Source organism: Perca fluviatilis, chromosome 2, assembly GCF_010015445.1.
Source record: "Perca fluviatilis chromosome 2, GENO_Pfluv_1.0, whole genome shotgun sequence".
Lineage (NCBI taxonomy): Eukaryota > Metazoa > Chordata > Actinopteri > Perciformes > Percidae > Perca > Perca fluviatilis.
In genome coordinates, this window is record NC_053113.1 from 42,835,138 (window position 1) to 42,857,343 (window position 22,206).

General features: G+C 42.0%; 1 long non-coding RNA gene across 2 annotated transcripts; it reads right to left on the reverse strand.

Moving 5' to 3' along the window:
- Positions 1 to 3,315: 3,315 nt before the first annotated feature.
- LOC120572866 lies at positions 3,316 to 5,858 on the reverse strand. Of its 2 annotated transcripts, none has more exons than XR_005641502.1 (2): positions 4,758 to 5,858; positions 3,316 to 3,635 (listed from the first exon to the last, which is right to left on the reverse strand). It is a non-coding gene; the product is annotated as an uncharacterized LOC120572866 (long non-coding RNA). The 2 variants fall into 2 exon arrangements; XR_005641503.1 differs by lacking the exon at positions 4,758 to 5,858 and adding an exon at positions 4,123 to 4,289.
- Positions 5,859 to 22,206: the final 16,348 nt, after the last annotated feature.

Sequence of the window (22,206 nt, forward strand, 5' to 3'; positions counted from 1 at the left end):
GCGTTGCCAACAGCTACAGACTCATCATCTCCTTCACTGTCTATCTCGGGTGGTACTGAATCAGGTAATGACTGTGTCACAGACTGACTATCTCTCTGACTTTGATTCTCGTTGACTGGAAGGCTACCAAGTCTCTCTCCCCTCACAGGTACTGTAACTTGTCTGTTTGTTTCTACAGGTGCTGGATCCCTCTGGATCACAGTAGGTAAATAATGGTAAGTGCTCTGCCTTTCATGTTTTCTCTCTTCCCCAGGAACCCTTAACCAATACCTTGTAGTGCTCTCTTCTGACTCTGAATTACTTGTGTCATTTGGGTGTTTTCTCAAGGTTTTGTTACTCAACTGGTTATTCCTCTGTATCGTTTGTCTCTTTGGTACATGTTCAAATCTTTGTGGCGGGGCTTCAACAGGTAGGTCATTAACTAGTAACAGTAAGTTATGGTGAAGGACTCTGGTCTTATGGTTTTCTCCTGTCTCAGGGTAGACTAGCCAGAGGAAAATTTTATTGCTCAATGGTTGCTATTCTACAGCTCAGGAGACAAAACTGTGACTCTCAGTTCAGCCTCGTTTTTATTTCAATTTTGTCTGACCCATCTTCTTATATGTTTTTCCTAAAATTCACTAGGAGAAATAGGTGAGACAGAGCAATATTAGCAGGAGACATAGTCTCGTTATTGGCTCATTTTGTTCTCCTTAGGAAAAGAAAATGAGCAGTACCAGAGCTAATATTGAGCAATATATGAGTCATATATTTATATTTCTATAAATAAAAAATAAAAAAATCAGGGAAACTTTCAACAAATGGACCCTTTATTAAATGTTAAGAAGGATCTTACTCTTTAACTAAAAGGTCTATCTCTGTAGTGATCCTTTCCATAATGTTGTCAGACACTTTCAGTTTACACTAACTGACACTGAACATTTGCAGCAAGAACTCAACATATGTTCACCCCTCTGGTGTGCTACTTTCAAGAATGTATATTGTCCATGTCTTTGCGGTCCTCATGCAGCATTTGGTAATCAAGGCTTTTTTGACCTTGGCCTTCTCCACAGGTGTCCATCCATCTAGAGTTCCACAGCGCATGATGTAGGCTGCAAGAATAAAAGAAAGCACAAATTAAAGATAAATTCCCCTTGCATACTGTAACCATAGTGTGGAAAATCCTGACTAAATTGTTACCAGGGAAATAGTCAATGTCCAGTTTTTGCCCTGATCGCTCTCTCTCTCTCTCACACACACACACTTTAGGGCTGAACGATTAATCGCATTTGCAATAATATTGCGATATGCTTAAACATAGCAAAGGCTGCGATTTGGTCAAGTGACTCGCGAGAGCAAAGCAAACCGCACTCTACAGAGAAAGCATCCACTTGGCATGCTAACGCTACGCTGTGCCTTGACCTGTTGTACAATGGCTCAACAGAACCTGACACTGCAGAAACTTAAGTCCCAAAAAGGAACCGTAAGTCAGTTGTGTGGGACTATTTTGGTTTAAAAAAAAAGAAAATGATGCGCAGCTTCAGGTATTGTGCAAAACCTGTCTTGCTAAAGTTGCTACCTCACAGGGCAACACTATGAACCTGTATCAGCATTTGAACAAACAAGACAACACAAGCCATATATGACAGTTGCATGGCTAAAATGCTGAACACCAGTGTGTCAAGTAAGCAAAATACCTTCAGACAGGTATCATTGATCAAAATGTTTGAAAGCGAAACTCATATGAACATACTTCAAAACAGAAGGAGGAATACACTCGAGCAGTAACGGAGTTTATAGACAAAGACATGATACCCCTTAATACGGTGACCAAGCTTGGGTTCACGGCTTTAATACATACACTGGATAAGTGGCACAACATGCCCTCCCGCACATTTTAGTCAGTTTGCCATACCGGAGCTACACAAAAAATGTAAACGGAGAGTTGCAGTGTTAAAAACAGTTTTTCGATGCTATAACTGACGTGGTCAAGCCGTACAGCGGAGCCCTATCAGAGTCTTACACTGCATTTCGTTACTTGCACTCGCTCGTCCTTAAAACTAGCAACAGCTGGTTTTCCTAGCAAAAAACCTGTGAGCTACTGAGAACCATACAGTAGGATGGCTGGTAGTGACACACTCACTGTTCTCTTTAGTCTGCATGGTGTGTTGCTGTTACTGACTAGAGATAATTATGATTAATATTTAAATATTAATGTTCAGACAGTGATTACATTAGAGTTACCTAAATATTTTCAAAGAGGTATATGCAGATATGTTCTTTTGTTTTCTGCACTTTTGTTTTTTTTCTGACTGGAGATCAGTAAAATATATACACACACTACAAAACAAAAATGCAGAAAATAAAAAGGAGAACATATCTGCCTGTACCTCTTTGAAAATATTTAGGTAACTCAAAGTTTAATGTATTCACTGTCTGAACATTAATATCTAAATATTAATCGTAATTATCTCTAGTCAGTAACAGCAACACCAACGCAGACTAAAGTCCAGTGAGTATGTCACTACCAGCCATATTGATTCTGATTTCTCACCATTAGCAACTCCCGCTCCGTTCCAGCTCCATTCAGTGTACTTCATACTCACATCAAGTCTATCCATCTATCCGGTGCTAAACAGACGCTCTGTGTAGCCTTGTACCCAGGCTTGGTGACCGTACTAAGGGGCATCATGTCTTTAGCGATACACTCCATTACTGTTTGAGTAATGTCCTCATTCCGTTTTAAAGTACGTTCATATGGGGTTAATGTTACGCTTTCAAACATTTTGGTGAGTGATGCCTGGTGTTTGGCATTTTAGCCACGCAACTGTCGTAGATGGCTTTGCGTTTCTTTTAAGTGCTGATACACTACTTACTTGGGTTAGCTTTTACCTAATACTGCATTTTATTAACATAAAAAGTCTGCAAAGGGGCGACCCTCATGTAACTTACCCATATTCACCTATTTAATAATGACAATGCCATTTTCTCCTTGCCAAAGTAGAACTTTGGAACACAAATTATCCCCACGACAACCTGCGTAGTCATAGGGATGAGCAAGTACAGCATTATCTGTGTCTGTATCTGTATCTGTTAACCATATGAATTATCTGTATCTGTATCTGTACTCGGACTGGGCGGGGCCTAACCCGGAAATGGGCAGGATTTAACCAGGAAGTGGGTCGTGCTGTCTTGAAATGGGTGGGGCTTTAACCGGTATGTTATTTTAAGCATGCAATTGATATGGGTTGATCAGAAATTGTTATATTTATTGCTGATTAGAAAACTATTTACATGACAGTGTAACGGTTGTCAAGCATCAGGGGAACAGAGGCGAAATGTTGAACCCTTCTTCTTTATTTTTCCTTTGGAAAATAAATCAGAACATTGTCTTCAGACTTTGGTGTACACATTTACAGCATCCGATCAAAAGTATACAGCTTCTCTGCCAATCACTCTTTCAGTAATAGAAAATGCATACAAAACCATCATCTCAATCATAACTTTTAAACTTCCCATATAGAATGGCATAACTGCAGCCTAAATGCATAAAGTTGTAGCACTTCATTAAAACCTAATTACATTATGGAGCCACATACCTTTGGAAAATAAATCAGAACATTGTCTTCAGACTTTGGTGTACACATTTACAGCATCTGCACAAGCAAAATATAAATTGTGTTACATGGGCTACATGTACTACGTCAACATCCCATTGTACACTATCAGGGCTTGCTAGCAAGCAAGGCACGCAGACAGAATGTTAACACACATGGAACGACAACTAATTAACGTTTGGGAACACTCGCTTAACATACACTGTTGTCTCATACATATACCGAAACTATACTGAGATTAAATATACACACATGAAAGACACGGAGTAATATTGCTCTCAATGTATGGACGTGACTAGCGGAGTTTACGGCTAGCCACGTTAGCCACGTTGGCCTCAGTGCACAGAAACTCACGGTCAAAAAGTACATAAACAAACTTTCTGTCAAACCATGCAAAGTGCAGTACGATCGTTACAGTGCATGGGAATAATAAACCCATTAGATACATTGAAGTTATCAACCTAAACATCAATTTACTTTTAGAAAATTGATATACTGGGTGAAGTACTTTGTACGTTGAACCTACCCGATCAAAAGTATACAGCTTCTCTGATCGGGGAGGGAAGTAACGCGAGACTACACGCAGCAGATCTGTAGTACACCATACGGCCAAAGGTGGCTCCATTCACAACTATTAAACAAGGGTATTCATTTTTGGCGAAAATCATATATAACAATACACTATATTTTTAACTCTGTTACAACAGCATCAGCATTGAGCTTCAGATCAATGCTTTTGATCACGATAACAAACAAACTATTTATACCACAACTAACTTTATTTTTTTTATAAAATACAGCAAGAAAGTGTCAGACAGTGTGTGAAGTCAAAAAAACTGGTTAGAGCCAGCAGACGCTTTAAAAAAAAACAACTGATGACGGCAGAGAGAGAGAGAGAGGAGAGTGTGTTTGTGTGTGTGGCTAATTAATTTGTAATATAGTTTTATACCACTACTTCCTTTATTTTTCAGACACTCAGTGCGTGAAGTAAAAAAAACTGGTTAGAGCCAGCTGACGGTTTAAAAAAGAAAAAAAATCTCTGACAGGCAGAGACACAACGCGAGTCGCATTCTACCAAGCACCACGTCTGAACAAACCCCACGTTTACCAGAACTCTACTGGTTAATAAGTAAGTACTACAAACCGAAGTAAAAAACAAACCTGAAGCTGAAGAAACCCTAAACGTTAACGGAAAAGACCCGCGAACTTGAGTGACTGAGGGAGAGACAGAGAGAGAGAGAGAGCTGTTCTCTTCTCAGTGTTCTGTGTGTGAGTGAGCAGAGTGGGACACAGCAACACAATAAATCTGTATGTGTGTAGGGGAGGGGCGCTGTGTGACTAGCCTATCACAGAACGCAGACACAGTCAGCTACCCAATGAGGATTTTTATTCAATCCGAGCACAGATATTGACTCGTATTACTCGTATAATACTCGTACTCGGCAAAAGTGCTTTATCCGTACCGGATACTTGTTTCAGCCGAGTATCCGGCTCAACTCTAGTAGTCTAGTTAGGTTTAGCTAGGAGCTGTCTTAAAATCTGATTGTAATAGGTTCTCTATTGTAGCATGGCAGCTACCAAATAGTTAGCGTTAGTGTAGCACCTCTGGTCCTAACCTGATTGGCAGATGAGACACATCACTCTAGGTCCGATGGGAGTATACACTTGAATTAGATAACTCACAAAGGGAGTGCGTGTTGGGTTAACAGTTGACAGCTTTATTGCCTGTCACCATGAATCAACAACATTTACAGAGTTTACAGACCATACGATGTATATACCAAAATAAAATAGAGCTCTTAATGAAAATAATAAACAAAAGAAGTAGGTCTTTTTTTAGTTGGTTGGTCCAACCCTATGGCTCCTCTGTATTGAGGACGAGACTTTCTGCCTCAGAGAAAGAAAGTTCAGTCTTAGGGGGAAATATCCGGATGTATGTGTGTTCAATATCAACTCTAATGCTTCTACCCGGGTAGGTTAGTGTGTATCTTATCTGTATCAGAGTGAGTGAATATGCAAATCCAAGTCCTCTGTGGCAGGTCGTTATGGCTGGCCACACCACATCCAACCCCGTCCACAGATCTGCTGGGCAAGGCTCGCCATCCTTCGGGTAGTCCGTAATTCTGGTACTCAACAAAAAAACAACCGGAGTTCAAAGACATTAATAACTCGACAGGAATTGTATCCAATAGGTTCACAGCTCGCAACCTAATAAAAGAACAACTTATCAACACCAGAACGATTTAAAGGGGTGATAGAATGCAAAACCGATTTTACCCTGTCATAGTTGAATAACGACAGTTCGGTGGGTAAATAGGACATACATAGAAGCTCAAAGTCCCACTGACACCCCTTTACTATGAAAATCTCATATTTTGAAAATGCCGCTGAAAACGGGCGAATCCCAACAAAGCTGAGTTGCTTACGCAAGCGTCTCAAAATCCGGAACCTTAAGAGAATAGTCACGCCCAAATATTTACATAGGCTACACAACTGACCTGAGATCAGGTAGTCTTCTGAATCTAGCTAGGTCACGCAGATCTCTGCTATTCCATTACAAAATTCACTTCTGAAACTTTTTGATGCGAGAAATCAACCATATAAAGCTCAAATATGGGCCGCTTTACGAAAAAGGATGGCTAATTGCAAATTTTCTCCGACTGTGTGTCGGAGTTTAGTGCCGGTGTTGGTGCTGCCTGGGTTGCTACATCGCCACCCTGACCGCAGTGTCAGCGAGCTTGTTACGCCCGCAATCTTTTACCGCAGCCCGCAGGTTCCAGTTAATCTTATAATGGGTATGTGTGTTGAGTTATTTAAACAAACAATCGGGAAAAAAAAACCTAAACGCCCTTGTCCGCGAGTCTCATTGATAGAGCCGCGGTGAGATGGAGTCCATCAATGAGAGCTAGCTAGCCTCCTCCTAACTCTGACATTCACAAAAATACATTCAATTGGAAATCCGAAATCGGACAAGTGTTAGCTAAGCTTTGTAAGACCTTGAGGAACCTGTAATATTCATGCGTCGACGAAATTCAAACTGTAAATATACTTTAGTTATGCGAAGTGAGCAAGCTGCGATATTTCCCCATTGTAATGAATGGGACATATAGCAAGCAGCTGCTCGTTCCTACAAAGACGCCTTTATGCGTTCATAAAAATGCCTTAAAATCAAATCGGACACAACGGTTAGCTTTATAAGACATTGGGGAATGATGTTATATAAGTGGCGCGAAAATTCAAACTGTAAATATAATTTAGTTATGGCGAAAGTGTAGCTAGCTGCGGTATTTCCCCATTGTAATGAATGGGACATATTGCGCGCAGCTGCTGGTCCTACAAAGACGCTTCACGTTCATAAAAATGCCTTAAAATCAAATCGGACACAACGGTTAGCTTTATAAGACATTGGGGAATTATTTATATAAGTGGCGTGGACGGAAATTCAAACTGTAAATATAATTTAGTTATGGCGAAGTGTAGCTAGCTAGCGGGCGGTATTTCCCCATTGTAATGAATGGGACATATTGCAACGCAGCCGCTGGTCCTACAAAGACACGCCTACGTTCAAAAATGCCTTAAAATCAAATCGGCACAACGGTTAGCTTTATAAGACATTGGGGAATGTTATAGGTAAGTGGCGTGGACGAAATTCAAACTGTAAATATAATTTAGTTATGGCGACAGTGTAGCTAGCTAAGCGCGGTATTTCCCCATTGTAATGAATGGGACATAGAGCAAGCAGCTGCGGTCCTACAAAGTCGCCTTTATAGCGTACAAAAATGCCTTAAAATCAAATCGGACACAACGGTTAGCTTTATAAGACATTGGGGAATGATGTTGTATTAAGTGGCGTGGACGAAATTCAAACTGTAAATATAATTTAGTTATGGCGACAGTGTAGCTAGTTAGCTGCGGTATTTCCCCATTGTAATGAATGGGACATATAGCAAGCAGTTGCTGGTCCTACAAAGACCGCCTCCGTTCATAAAAATGCCTTAAAATCAAATCCGGACACAACGGTTAGCTTTATAAGACATTGGGGAATGATGTTGTGTAAGTGGCGTGACGAAATTCAAACTGTAAATATAATTTAGTTATGGCGACAGTGTAGCTAGCTAGCTGCCGGTATTTCCCCATTGTAATGAATGGGACATATAGCAAGCAGCTGCTCGTCCTACAAAGCCATCGCGCGTTCATAAAAATGCCTTCAAAAATCAAAGCGGACGAAATTCAAACCGTAAATATATTATAGTTATGCCGGCAGCTGGGCCGCGGAGCCCCGTAGTGCAGTATCCACAAAGGGTGACTTTGCCCTGGGTATGGAGCCCAGCAGGCTGCCGCTTCGTCAGGATGTGTGGAGCTCCTAAAGTCCGACATACGTCTTACCAAATTTGCAATTGGCCATCAAATTTTGTAAAACGCGGCCCATATTTCAGCTTTATATAGTTGATTTCTCGCTTAAAAAAGTCTCAGAAGTGAATTTGGTAATGAAACATTGCAGTGTCTGGAATATGAGATTCTGTCGCTTCTCTAATGTATGTGTATTGGGGATTCGCTCAACCAATCAGTGCGCGTCTCTAATATGTGCGTATGGCAAGTCGCTCAACCAATCAGCGCGCAGCTCATCTAAATATTCATGACCATACCATATTTGGAAGAAAAGCTCTTGTTACAAATAGGGCCAAAACACAGGGATGCATAAGGGCCAATAAAATATAAACCAGGCCATTTTCAGCCAAACCAATGTTACATACCCCATTAGGAGACCATAAGGAACAGTGTGAAATACCCTATATAATCATTCTATCACCCCTTTAATATGACTGGGTTAATCAAGGTTTGGAACTATTTTATGGCATTTTATACCGGGAGGTGCTCCGTTCGCTCGTAGCTGCGTAGCTGTTGTCTGCTCATCTAGGTGTCGCATTCAAAAGTGACCCCCCCACTACAAACCGGGGACTTCAGGTACCGTTCACTGCTTATTACAATCACACTGTGCCAATCGCACTCTACTGGAGAAAATGTGTAACTGCATCTCTAAACAACACATAGGGGTTTAGTAGCCCTATATTTCATATGGGTTACATTAGCATTTAAAAAGTGCATAGGCATGTGGTCTAATGCTAACGTTAGCTAACCTTTGTAACGTTATGTACCTTTGGCCGAGGTTGCGGGTTTCCCTGTGTTTTTTTTAAGAGGTTCATAGCTACTTAATAGTTAGCTAATGTTAACATTCTCATGTTCATAGCCACATAGTCTAGCTAGGTTTAAGGCTAACGTTAGCTAACCTTAGTACTGGTATGTGCCATATACAGTATGTGGACCATTTTCTTCAAAAGGTTTCCTAAACTATTTCTGAAACTTACTCATTTCCAAATAAATACCTTCTAATTGTTACAAAAGTATAGGCTACTTAGCAAAGACTTATTTTACCTTTTGTGAGTGCTTTTCTCCTCCATGTGGTGTTTCTCCTGGCCGCTCTGCGTTCCCCTTACGTTAATCAGCCCACTTTTCATATTAACCAATCCCGATTTAGCATGTGTAATTGACAGTACTCTTGTCCAATGAAATGTCCTGATGCTGGTTCATAGTTCACATCTTTTTGCGCTAAATTTGTTCAACCACAAAAGCAGAAGTGGATAAAGCTTGATATTGCTTTGACCAAAAATAGATAATTTATTGAGAGTAATCACATGTAATTATGAGCTTACTAGAAGTTCCTGTAAAGAGGACAGTAGTTGCATTTTGGGAAAGTTGATGTTTGTTGATTTGTCCTCAATGCCTGGTAATCGTGTTTGCTGCACATTTCCCAACATACTTGAACTGAACATATTTTGAATTCAAAGAGGAGGTCATATTCTGAACAGAAGAGCCCATGATTTTTGCAACTAGTTCAAATTTCCTATTGAAAATTAGGAGTCTAAGTTGATAGACAAACATGACATATTTGTATTGAGATGCCATACCGAAACAAATACTAGTGATCTCGCAGTGGTATTATTGTAGCCATATCTGTTGTCACAAATAAAAGGTCACTTTTGGGCCTTGTATCATAAGATAAAAACATCTGAATATACTACATTTACACCAGTTATGAGCCAGTTCTAAGATTTTGGTCAATTTTGCTTTGATACAACTAAAATGCTGTCTTCTCCTAGTCAAAAATGACTGCATTACATGAAAGTGATAATTTTATGAACTTGAAAGACACTTGGAGCTGAGTGATATTAAAGGGGTGATAGAATGCAAAACCAATTTTACCCTGTCATAGTTGAATAACAACAGTTTGGTGGGTAAATAGGACATACATAGAAGCTCAAAATCCCATTGACACCCCTTTGTCAGCCCTTGGGTGTATTAAGAGAATGGTCACGCCCCAACATTTACATAGGCTACACAACTGACCTAAGATCAGGTAGTCTTGTGAATCTAGCTAGGTCACGCAGATCTCTGCTATTCCATTACAAAATTCACTTCTGAAACTTTTTTATGCGAGAAATCAACTATGTAAAGCTCAAATATGGGCCGCTTTACAAAAATGGATGGCTAATTGCAATTTTTGTCCGACTGTGTGTCGGAGTTCAGCGCTGGTGCTGCCTGTTTAGCTGCCTCGCCGCCCGGCCTGCCTTCCTTCACAGACCCCGGCCTGCTGTGAGGTACTTGGAGCTCCGTCACGACTGGCAGCCCACAGCACTCCATACCCGCCCAAAGTCACCGTCTCTTGGGCTAATGACAACCAAATGCCCCTGCCCTGACAGAGCTCCAGGGCTTGCAACTCCCCTCTTCCTGCTAACTAAATGCCCGGTGTATGTGAGTGAGAGCGCGGTCAGCGAGCTTGTTACGCCAGCAATCTCTTACCACAGGTTTCAGTAAATTTTTTAATGTGTGTAATTAAAATGTGTTGAGTTACTTAAACAAACAATACGGGAAATAAACGCCGCTTGTCCGCGAGTCTCATTGATAGAGCCTGCTGCTGGATGTAGCTCTATCAATGAGAGCTAGCTAGCTAGCCTCCTCTTAGAATTCCTCTGAAATTCACAAATATTCATTAATTTGAAATCGGACACCGTTGTTAACTTTATAAGACATTTAGCTAGATGTTGTATACGTGGCGTGAAGAAATTCAAACTGTAAATATACTCGAATTACGACCAAAAATGAAGCTAACTATCCGTGATTTGTAGCTACACAGGTAGCTAGGATTGAAGGGACAGTTGCAGCTAACGGAAGCCCTACTCTTCACAAATATTCATTAATTTGAAATCGGACACCGTTGTTAGCTTTATAAGATATTTAGTTAGATGTTGTATACGTGGCGTGACGAAATTCAAACTGTAAATATACTCGGAATGACGCCGAAAATTAAGCTAACTATCCGTGATTTGTAGCTACAAATCTACATCCAGCCGCAGGCTCTATCAATGGGACTCGCAGACAAGCGGCATTTGGTTGTCATTAGCCCAAGAGACGGTGACTTTGCGCGGGTATGGAGTGCAGTGGGCTGCCAGTCGTGACGGAGCTCCAAGTACCTCATAGCAGGCCGGGGTCTGTGAAGGAAGGCAGGCCGGGCGGCGAGGCAGCAACACAGGCAGCACCGGCGCTGAACTCCGACACACAGTCGGACAAAATTTGCTATTAGCCATCCATTTTCGTAAAGCGGCCCATATTTGAGCTTTACATAGTTGATTTCTCGCATAAAAAAGTTTCAGAAGTGAATTTTGTAATGGAATAGCCCAATAAACAATGTATAACTTTGCAGTGTCTGAAATATGAGTCTCCCATGTGTTTCTATGTAGTTTGCTCAAACCAATCAGCACGTAGCTCATTCGGAATATTAATGAGCATACCATATTTGGAAGAAAAGCTCTTGTTCCAAATAGAGCCATATTAACAGGGTAGTTAAGGGCCTAATAAAATAGCATTTGGGCAATTTTCAGCCCAACCAATGTTACATACCCTATTAGGAGACCTAAAGGAACAGTGTAAAATACTCTATATAATCATTCTATCACCCCTTTAATGTCAGACTAACTGGTTATCATCCATGTCTATTTGTCCTATTCAAGAGCAAGTAATATTGATATATTATTAGGGCCCGAGCGCCGACAGTTGCAGGCCGGCGAAGGCCCTATTGAAATTGAAGGAATTATTATTTTTTTAGGGCCCGAGCGCCGACAGTTGCAGGCTGGCGAAGGCCCTATTGAAACTGAAGGAATTATTATTTTCTGCAAAGTAATTGCCTTTTTGAGGGGCTTAACATATTCAAAAACTCACCAATTTTTGCGGTCGCATCAAGTCTGGTGAAAATTTACGTATTTTAAGGGTTTTGGAAATAGGTGCACAGAAATGGCTCGCTAGCGCCCCCTAGAAAGTAAAAAGAAATTGAGCCCCTGCAGTGCGTTTAACGTAGACTCACGAAACTTGGTACACATATGTAGCATGTCAAGATGTACAAACAACTTCATTAGAGCCATACCCTAAACCCAACAGGAAGTCCGCCATTTTGAATTCAAAGTTCGAAATTAGTGCAATTTTGGCCATTTCCACATGTCGTACTTTAACGAACTCCTCCTAGAGATTTCATCCGATCAACTTCAAACTCGGTCTGTGCCATCTTAAGATGTTAAAGATGAAAAGTTGTTAAAAGAAAAACTTTTCGTCATAGGACGTGGCCGTGGCGGGGCGGCCATTTTGTGTGTTTCGCCGCCGAAACAGGAAGTGGGTGTAACTCGAGTGTACACAACTGGCTCGAAACTTTTCAGGATTCCAACCCTGAGGACAAATAAGTAAGGGTTAATGCCCGACGAGGTGTCCATTGTCAGGTATTAATGGACGACGGCGAGGGGCGTGAACCGTCTGACTCGCAGCGAAGGACGGTTGCCTCCGCCGAAGTCCATTAATACCTGACAATGGACACCTCGAAGGGCATTAACCCGCTTATACCATGGTCACTTGCCATATAACATATTTTTAAAACATTAGTTCATATTTTAATTAGTTTTACAATTGAAATCTAAAGTTTATCCAAACAATAACTCAGTTTCCCTGGTTACGCCTGACGGTTTGACTAATACCTGGAACAATCATTCCCATCCATCAGGTTCTTATGCAATGCAAACGTTGTTCTCTCCACCAGGAATTAGGAAGAACCTTAGATACGACTTGCCTCCCTTAGCAACCGGAGATATTTATATAGTCCGCTCAGCTGATAGAACCCTTCAGTTTAGCTACGAGCCAGAAAGCTAACGCTATGCTAGCAAGATCCAAAGTCAATAACATTGTGTACAGTTGGCAATCAGTAAAAATAATTTGACAGTATGTTGAACAACAAGACAAGCTAGCTATCCAGCCATGTCATTGTCCCCAAAACAATATAACAACTTTTACGAAGAATTTGATCCGCGATGTTTAACGTTACTGTCGGCTGGAGCGGCGCAGCCTGAAGCAGTGAGCTGAACAGTGAACGGGATGTGAGATAACGTTATTCGCTGTGAAACTGAGTCAGTCCAGAGGGCCAGTATAACAAATTTTTGTGGGGGGGGGGGTGTGTCCCCCCCTTCCCGGGTGTTCAGAGGACGATTTGGAAATAATAAATCCACATTTCCTTTTTGATTTAATGTAGCGCATTAATATAGAACAGTAAACAGTCAGTTTCCCCGAACTCCTTTAGTAGGTGTCCTACATCACTTTTTAATGGACACCCTGCAGCCAATCAGAATCGAGTATTCACCCAGACCATGGTATAAAGGCCGATATTTGCTTAAAGCCATAGCGCCCCCTAGTGGCAACAGGAAGTAGGCCTAAAAGTCAAGGTGCTATACTTTAACGAACTCCTCCTAGAGATTTCATCCGATGGACTTCAAACTTGGTCTGTACCATCCCAAAACCTAAAAGATGAAAAGTTATTAAAAGAAAAACTTTTCATCAGACGGTGTGGGCGTGGCGTGGCGGCCATTTTGAGTGTTTAGCGATGAACAAAGAAATTGTTGTAACTTGAGTGTACGTTGTTGTATCTGCCCGAAATTTGTCACGATTGACAAGGGTCCAGGCCTGAGGACACCTACAGGCCAAAATTGACTTTTGGTCATAGCGCCCCCCGCTGGCAACAGGAAATCTGCCTTATATGACAAACATCATCCGATTTACATGAAACTCAGAATGTGTGGTCTACATGTGATACTGAGCCACCCCCTATAATATGACCACGCCCACTTACTCAGGCCACGCCCCCTTTGATAACATTTGAACCGTTTAAGGTAGAATCTTGTGTGAGGTGTCATTGAACTCAGCAGAGACTTCCTTATTCATTGGTGATGGTTTAGCCCGCCCCCTATGCTTAAGCCACGCCCCCTTTCATAACATTTCAACTGTTTAAGGTAGGACCTTGTGTGAGGTATCATTGAACTCAGCAGAGACTCCATTCTTCATTGGTGATGGTTTGACCCGCCCCCTAATCTTTAGCCACGCCCCTTTTTTATAACTAATGACCCGTTTAAGGTAGAGTCTTGAGTGAGATATCGTTGAACTCAGCAGAGAGTTCCTTCTTCATTGGTGATGGTTTGGCCCGCCCCCTATGTTTAAGCCACGCCCCCTTTCATACATGGTGACCCATTTAAGGTAGAGTTTTGTGTGAGGTATCATTGAACTCAGCAGAGACTTCTTTTTTAATTGGTGATGGTTTGGCCCTCCCCCTATGCTTTAGCCACGCCCCTTTTCACAGCTAATGAACTGTATGACGAAGAGTCTTGTGTGAGGTATCGTTGAACTCGGCGGGGAGTTCCCTTTTTATTGTTGACGATTTGCGGTGTCTGAGTGCCGCGCAAATGCACGGTCGCAAGGAGCGGCGTCCGCCGGTAACCCCGACGCGCACAGAGGCGCGAGGGCCCGTCCATTGCTGCTCGCAGCTTTAATTGATTTTGAAATATGCTATGAAAAATATTGTTAAATTTGCTTTTGTCTGCATTATGTAGCCCCAATTTTCACCATGTATATCTATATATGTATATGTATAAGTCATGTTTTAAAAAAATATTGGCACATTCTAAAATTGGATCCTGAACTTTCACATGTTGTGACTGACTTGCCACTCTTTGTATACAAATCTCGGAGATCTTCTAGTTCATGCTGATTTTGCGAGATACAAGCCAAGGACAACTTTGCAAAGATTATTAAACCCATTACCGACTGGCAACTACCGTTGTGGAGGATGCGCACAATGCAACAACACCAAGACACAGAACTTCCGCCATCCTCACAATAACAAGATCTTTCCAATTAAGAGTGTCATCACTTGTGCCTCCACTCATATAGTGTACATTTTAATGTGTTCATGTGGTCTGGTGTATGTAGGCAAGACCATAAGGCAGTTAAAACAACGCGGTAGCGAACATAAGCGCTCTATTTGCAGAAACGACCGGGATTACCCAGTCACGGTACACTTTAATGATCATAAGCATGACATCTCATCATTGCGCTTTTGTGGCATTGAACAAGTCAAAAAGGGGGGGCAACCACGACTTGCTACTAAAAAGACGCGAGGCATATTGGATATTCACTTTGCAGATGCTATCACCAAAAGGCCTTAATGATGAATTTAATCTCAATATTATGCTGTGCTAATTTGATGTTTTTTTCTTCTTTTTTCCTTACTAGTTTTTTCCTTCTTCTTTTTTCCTTACTAGTTTATCCTCAGTAACTGTTTATTGTACATGTGAATATGGACTGCTACAATGTAATTTAACCAATGTGATGATCCACTTTTGAATGGACTGTGTCGTCTTTGATTAAGTGTAGAAAAATATTGGGCTAATGACAATGCACTGATCATCCATTGTTTTTAAATGTATTGAGTGGTATTGTTTCTGCCTTTTCCTATTCACAGTCTGTGATGGGAGTGTCACTTTTGTGAATAAATGACGTCATTCAAGAGCTGGACCTGATTGGTCCTGATTAGTCAACCAAACTATTTAAGGCTATGGTTGAGGTGAATGTGTGAATTTACCTGATGAAGATCTGAGACCGAAACATATTTTTCTAAATAAATTATTGCTTGCGTAATGGTCAGTGTGTGGGATTTTCTCAAAAAAATTAGTGGAGAGCTCTGTCTGAGTGCAGCATGAGATGAACAAATTAGACTAGGATGTGAATAGATTGAGTTTATAAAGAGAGCTCTCTATCTCTGCCTGAGATCAAAAAGAGCCACAAAACTTAAGAAAATCTGAGACTTATTTCAGAGCTTGATGAGATCTATTTTGAAACTCAAAGGGAGACTAATTTGAGATTTTGTGAGGCTTTTTCTCACGAGAAAAACAGGAGAAATAAGCCATAATCTCGTTTTGGTTTCACACATACCTCATTGTTGTCTACGAGAAATTGATTGAGACATTTTTGAGAGCTCTTTTCTAGTTTTCTTTTCCTCTGGGTACATACTGACTACATAGACTACGTTTACAAGCTGTCAATTTTCGGGTTATGGTCGGGTTAAGGTCACTATTCAGGTTTCTAAAACATTCGGAATAACCCGTTTACATGCGTGAGCAGAGAGAGTTACTCCTATATACATGGAATTTGTAATCAATTGGCAATATCCCGACGTAAACGGCGACGCACGGTTAGTGTCTGGACGTAGCCTACGGACAACCTTACGACGCAATAACTTTTCGGTCACCTTCTTATAAATCTCACTATCTCGGTACTTTCTGCCGTCAACAAAAGACATTATTTTCATGGTTTTCCCCACACTAATAAAGAAATTGGTTTCCTCCTCGCTCCAAAAGTGTGGTGCTGTGCTGCGTCTCGCCATGTTTACCTCTACTTCTTGTTTACTTCCGCTATACTGCGCGCAGGTTTTCTGCATTGACATATATATATATATATAACTATATTATTATAGTATATAATTATTATTATAACTATGTTTTCTGGCGCATACAAGAAGTTCCTCTACTCAAAAGACCAAGATTCCTTGCGAATAGAACATGCACAGAACACAAATCAATGTTCCTTTTGATGGGGATATGCCGATACGCGTTTACATGACCAAAATTTCGGGTTACAAAAGGGGTAACCCAGGTAGCATATTCGGGTTTTTAAAAACCGGAATATGAGCATATTTGGGTTTTTGCCGGTGTTTACATGGCCGTGCGCGACTGGGTTATTGCTAATATTCCGGTTTTGAACGGGTTATTGGCTGCATGTAAACATAGTCATAGATGTTCCTTTCCCAGTATGACCTGAGTTTCCGCGGACCCCCTCGCTCACTGAGATTCCTAACAAGTACTCTGTCTCCGGGATGCAAAATCACACCCTTCAGTTTCTTGTTGTAATAGGACTTGCCTAGTGCACTTGAAAGTTTACTGTTCTCACTGGTTATCCTGTACGCCTCAGTCATCCTCCCAGCCTATTTTTCCCCATAACATTTGTGTGATACTGTGGTTTTCTCAGCCATTAGACCAAACAATAAGTCTATAGGGAGACGGGGATGGCGTCCGTGCAGCAGAAAATAGGGGGAGTATCCTGTCAACTCGTGCCGCGTACAGTTATAAGCATGCACAATTCCTTGAAGATGATCTTTCCACCAATCTTTTTCTTTGTCAGCAAGTGTCCTGAGCATCTGCAAGAGGGTCCTATTGAACCTTTCTGCCGGATTCCCTTGCGGGTGGTATGGTGTTGTTCGTGAGTGTCCAACTCCGGATTTCTCCCGCAGGGTCCTGAAAAGTTTGTTTTCAAACTCACGACCCTGGTCGTGATGTAACTTTCCAAAGCGTGGGATGAATTCTTCAAAGATGCGGTCAGCTGCTGTCCGTCCAGATTTGTTTTTGGTTGGATACGCTTGCGCAAACCTTGTAAAATGATCCACTACGACCAGGATATACTGATATCCGCCTCGACTGGGTTCCAGGTGCAGGTAGTCTATGCACAAAAGGTCCAATGGTGAGTTTGACATGATTGTGCCCATTGGAGCGCAAACATGTACTGTTGGTTTCTTTTGTTTTATGCACAGACATTTTCTCGTGACATATTCCTCCACTTCCTTCTTCATATACGGCCAGTTAAATCTTTCTCTAGCTAGAGACAGTACTCTCTCTGTACCGATGTGTCCCATGTCATCGTGGAGACACTTTAACACCATGGGTTTGTATTTGGCCGGGAGGACTACTTGTTTTCTTTCACTAGTCTGTCTGTAAAGAAGTCCCTCTCTTAAGTGCAATTTGCTCCACCACTTCCACTACATTAAACCCTATCAGTGGCATTTCGAGAGGTAATGAGCTCACAAGAAAGGGTACATTGATTTATAAGTCAGGGTCTTCATTACCAGGCAAGTTCACAGTGATAATGACCCAACCATCAAAGGGAACAATTTCTCCATTCACTGCATACACTTCCAACTTCTTTTTGTCTTTCAATAGGTCGATTAATAATAATTAATTAATTAATATCAGATGAGTGATCCCCGATTTGGCCTCCCTGCACCTTAAATTCACGGTGCTGGATGTAGGGGAAATCTTTTAGGGACAACACCTTTTCTGGTGCCTGGTATGTGGCAGCGTCTGGCTGTGTAGTGGGTCACTGTTCACTAGAGTAGATTGTACAAGTGTAGGTTGTGCTGTGGCCTGTGATGTGGGCATGTTCACAAACTGGAGGAGCTTCTTACTCAAGTCATCATAGTTCAAAAGCATTTGCTGTACATTTTCTGGTAAAACATTAGCATTGCTAAGTTTAGCAGCATCGGTTGTGTCAATGACTGGCTGTGTGTTCACCGTGGCAGTAGTGGTTACACTTACTGCTTCAATCACTGGTTCATTAGCTGTGGCTGGATGGGCTAACTTGACAGGAGGAGAGGTAACAACTGTATTGAGACTGTACAAGCTCATCAACAGCATCTTTTAGTGCTAACAATTCCCCCATCCCACTGTCCTCAGTGTCTAAAAGGTTCTTACTGTACATACGAGCATGGATGTATTCAAAGCACCCTTCTGCGTCCTCACTAGAGAGCTCTGATGGATCATTGTCTGGAACTGGGCCACATTAATAGCAATCTGGAACAGTTCATTAGACGACAGTAAAAGCAGGCTTTTCCTGATGTCCCACACCAGGCTCTTCCTCTCCTTGTCGGCCTTCGCAGCGTCCTCTCCAGTCCTTTACAGCAGGTCCCTCAGCACCAGTTTCAGTTATACCTCCTCCCAGTGGGTCGCAGCTCTCATGGACAGCAGCCGCTCACCTCCAGCACTAGGCACTGCATCACCAGCTCAGCTTCTCAGTCACGGTTTCAGGATCAGCGTTTCCAAGCATGAAGAGCCAATCCCGGACGAGCCCCCAAGAATCTGTAACAGGCCCCGGGCGTGAGGCTTGTGGACAGATTAAAATATTGTTCTGAAAAAGAACAGGAGAATGATGAGACCGGCAACAGGGTGTGTTTCCTTCTCTCGCTTCTGCCAGACTTTATTTTATACATAAATATGTACTTTAAATATGTTCTCAATTTAACATTCCTTCTCATAAGAACATCAAGTTACCATAATCACCACATAACTTGAATTTAGTTTCCCAAATAAACATAATTTTCAGAATCCATATGTTCTGTTTGTCTTCATATCCAAATGAAAGTAAAATACACCTTTTCCCAAACTTCTTAGGTCTCTTGCTTAATTCAATTCAATTTTATTTATAGTATCAAATCATAACACGAGTTATCTCGAGACACTTTACAGATAGAGTAGGTCGAGACCACACTCTATAATTTACAAAGCCCCAATAATTGCAGTAATTCCCTCAAGAGCAAGCAGTGCGACCAGTGCGACAGTGGCGAGGAAAAACTCCCTCTTGGGAAGAAACCTCGGACAGACCCAGGCTCTTGGTAGGCGTTGTCTGACGGTGCCGGTTGGGGATGCGATGAATAGAATGGTTTTCTGGTTCAGTAACCGATAATCAATACAAAGGCGTAGTAAGCCATCCTTTTTGCGGACACACACAACAGGGGCTGCATAAGGGGACTTATTTTTTTTTATTTATTTATCCTTTATTTTACCAGGTGATGTCCCATTGAGATAGTCAAATCTCTTTTACAAGGGAGCCCTGGAGCAACAGGGGCTGCATAAGGGGACTTCAACTTGATGATCCATCCCTTTGCTAAGAGATCTTGGATGTACTCCTTTACTTCCGCAAACAGTGGTTTAGGAATAGAGGAGTAGGCTTTCTGTACAGGAATGTCATCTCTGAGCGTTTTTGACATGTGTAAACTTGGAATACAGCCAATATCATCAGCGTCTCTGGTGAAAGCAGGTGATTCCTCATACGGCAGTTTTTTTTACAGTCTGTTGTTGCTCCTCGTTAAGGTGACTTATATCAACTGGTGGCTGCCGTGTGGGTGTTCTGGCTGAGTCAGATGGAATAGTCGTGATACCCTGAACCATCACTGCATCTTTATCCGGTAAGTCAGTTTCAACAATTTTTTTGTTTGGCTGAATACTGCCAATTGGGGATTTTCTAGGCAGGATGATGTCATGTTTTGTAGGGTTCCCTAGAGGCACAGCTACATAGGGGTTCCTCTCATTCTGAATCTAAAGCAAGCCCTCACCTATGTCTAGCTGCTGTAGCTGCACACAACTTTCCACTTGTTCAAACAATACTAATGAGTCAGACGGGTCAAGCACTCTACACTTCACCCAGGTTACACTACCCGCAGGGAGTATTCTCTCTTTCTGTCCTATCCTCAAGTGTCCCTGTTGTTCAACTGTTTTCCTGGTTTGTACAAAGTGTACAATAGTCTGTGCAGTCTCATCGGAAATGGGCATGGCTCCGCCTAGCAGTCGGGCTAAGGTGGGGCCTAGTTTCTTAGGCTTTCCCTGGATTACCACTTCCACTACATTAAACCCTATCAGTGGCATTTTGAGAGGTAATGAGCTCACAAGAAAGGGTACATTGATTTATAAGTCAGGGTCTTCATTACCAGGCAAGTTCACAGTGATAATGACCCAACCATCAAAGGGAACAATTTCTCCATTCACTGCATACACTTCCAACTTCTTTTTGTCTTTCAATAGGTCGATTAATAATAATTAATTAATTAATATCAGATGAGTGATCCCCGATTTGGCCTCCCTGCACCTTAAATTCACGGTGCTGGATGTAGGGAAAACTTTTAGGGACAACACCTTTTCTGGTGCCTGGTATGTGGCAGCGTCTGGCTGTGTAGTGGGTCACTGTTCACAAGAGTAGATTGTACAAGTGTAGGTTGTGCTGTGGCCTGTGATGTGGGCATGTTCACAAACTGGAGGAGCTTCTTACTCAAGTCATCATAGTTCAAAAGCATTTGCTGTACATTTTCTGGTAAAACATTAGCATTGCTAAGTTTAGCAGCATCGGTTGTGTCAATGACTGGCTGTGTGTTCACCGTGGCAGTAGTGGTTACACTTACTGCTTCAATCACTGGTTCATTAGCTGTGGCTGGATGGGCTAACTTGACAGGAGGAGAGGTAACAACTGTATTGAGACTGTACAAGCTCATCAACAGCATCTTTTAGTGCTAACAATTCCCCCATCCCACTGTCCTCAGTGTCTAAAAGGTTCTTACTGTACATACGAGCATGGATGTATTCAAAGCACCCTTCTGCGTCCTCACTAGAGAGCTCTGATGGATCATTGTCTGGAACTGGGCCACATTAATAGCAATCTGGAACAGTTCATTAGACGTCATAAAAGCAGGCTTTTCTGATGTCCCACACCAGGCTCTTCCTCTCCTTGTCGGCCTTCGCGCGTCCTCTCCAGTCCTTTACAGCAGGTCCCTCAGCACCAGTTTCAGTTATACCTCCTCCCAGTGGGTCGCAGCTCTCATGGACAGCAGCAGCCGTCCCTCCAGCACTAGGCACTGCATCACCAGCTCAGCTTCTCAGTCACGGTTTCAGGATCAGCGTTTCCAAGCATGAAGAGCCAATCCCGGACGAGCCCCCAAGAATCTGTAACAGGCCCCGGGCGTGAGGCTTGTGGACAGATTAAAATATTGTTCTGAAAAAGAACAGGAGAATGATGAGACCGGCAACAGGGTGTGTTTCCTTCTCTCGCTTCTGCCAGACTTTATTTTATACATAAATATGTACTTTAAATATGTTCTCAATTTAACATTCCTTCTCATAAGAACATCAAGTTACCATAATCACCACATAACTTGAATTCAGTTTCCCAAATAAACATAATTTTCAGAATCCATATGTTCTGTTTGTCTTCATATCCAAATGAAAGTAAAATACACCTTTTCCCAAACTTCTTAGGTCTTATCAAATCATAACACGAGTTATCTCGAGACACTTTACAGATAGAGTAGGTCGAGACCACACTCTATAATTTACAAAGCCCCAACAATTGCAGTAATTCCCTCAAGAGCAAGCAGTGCGACCAGTGCGACAGTGGCGAGGAAAAACTCCCTCTTGGGAAGAAACCTCGGACAGACCCAGGCTCTTGGTAGGCGTTGTCTGACGGTGCCGGTTGGGGATGCGATGAACAGTGGCGATAATAGTCACATTAATAATGGAACAGTGACTTCAAATGGTAGTCATAGTAGTTCAGGTCATATCAGGGCGCTGCAGGGCGTTACAGGATGTAGCGTGGCCCAGCA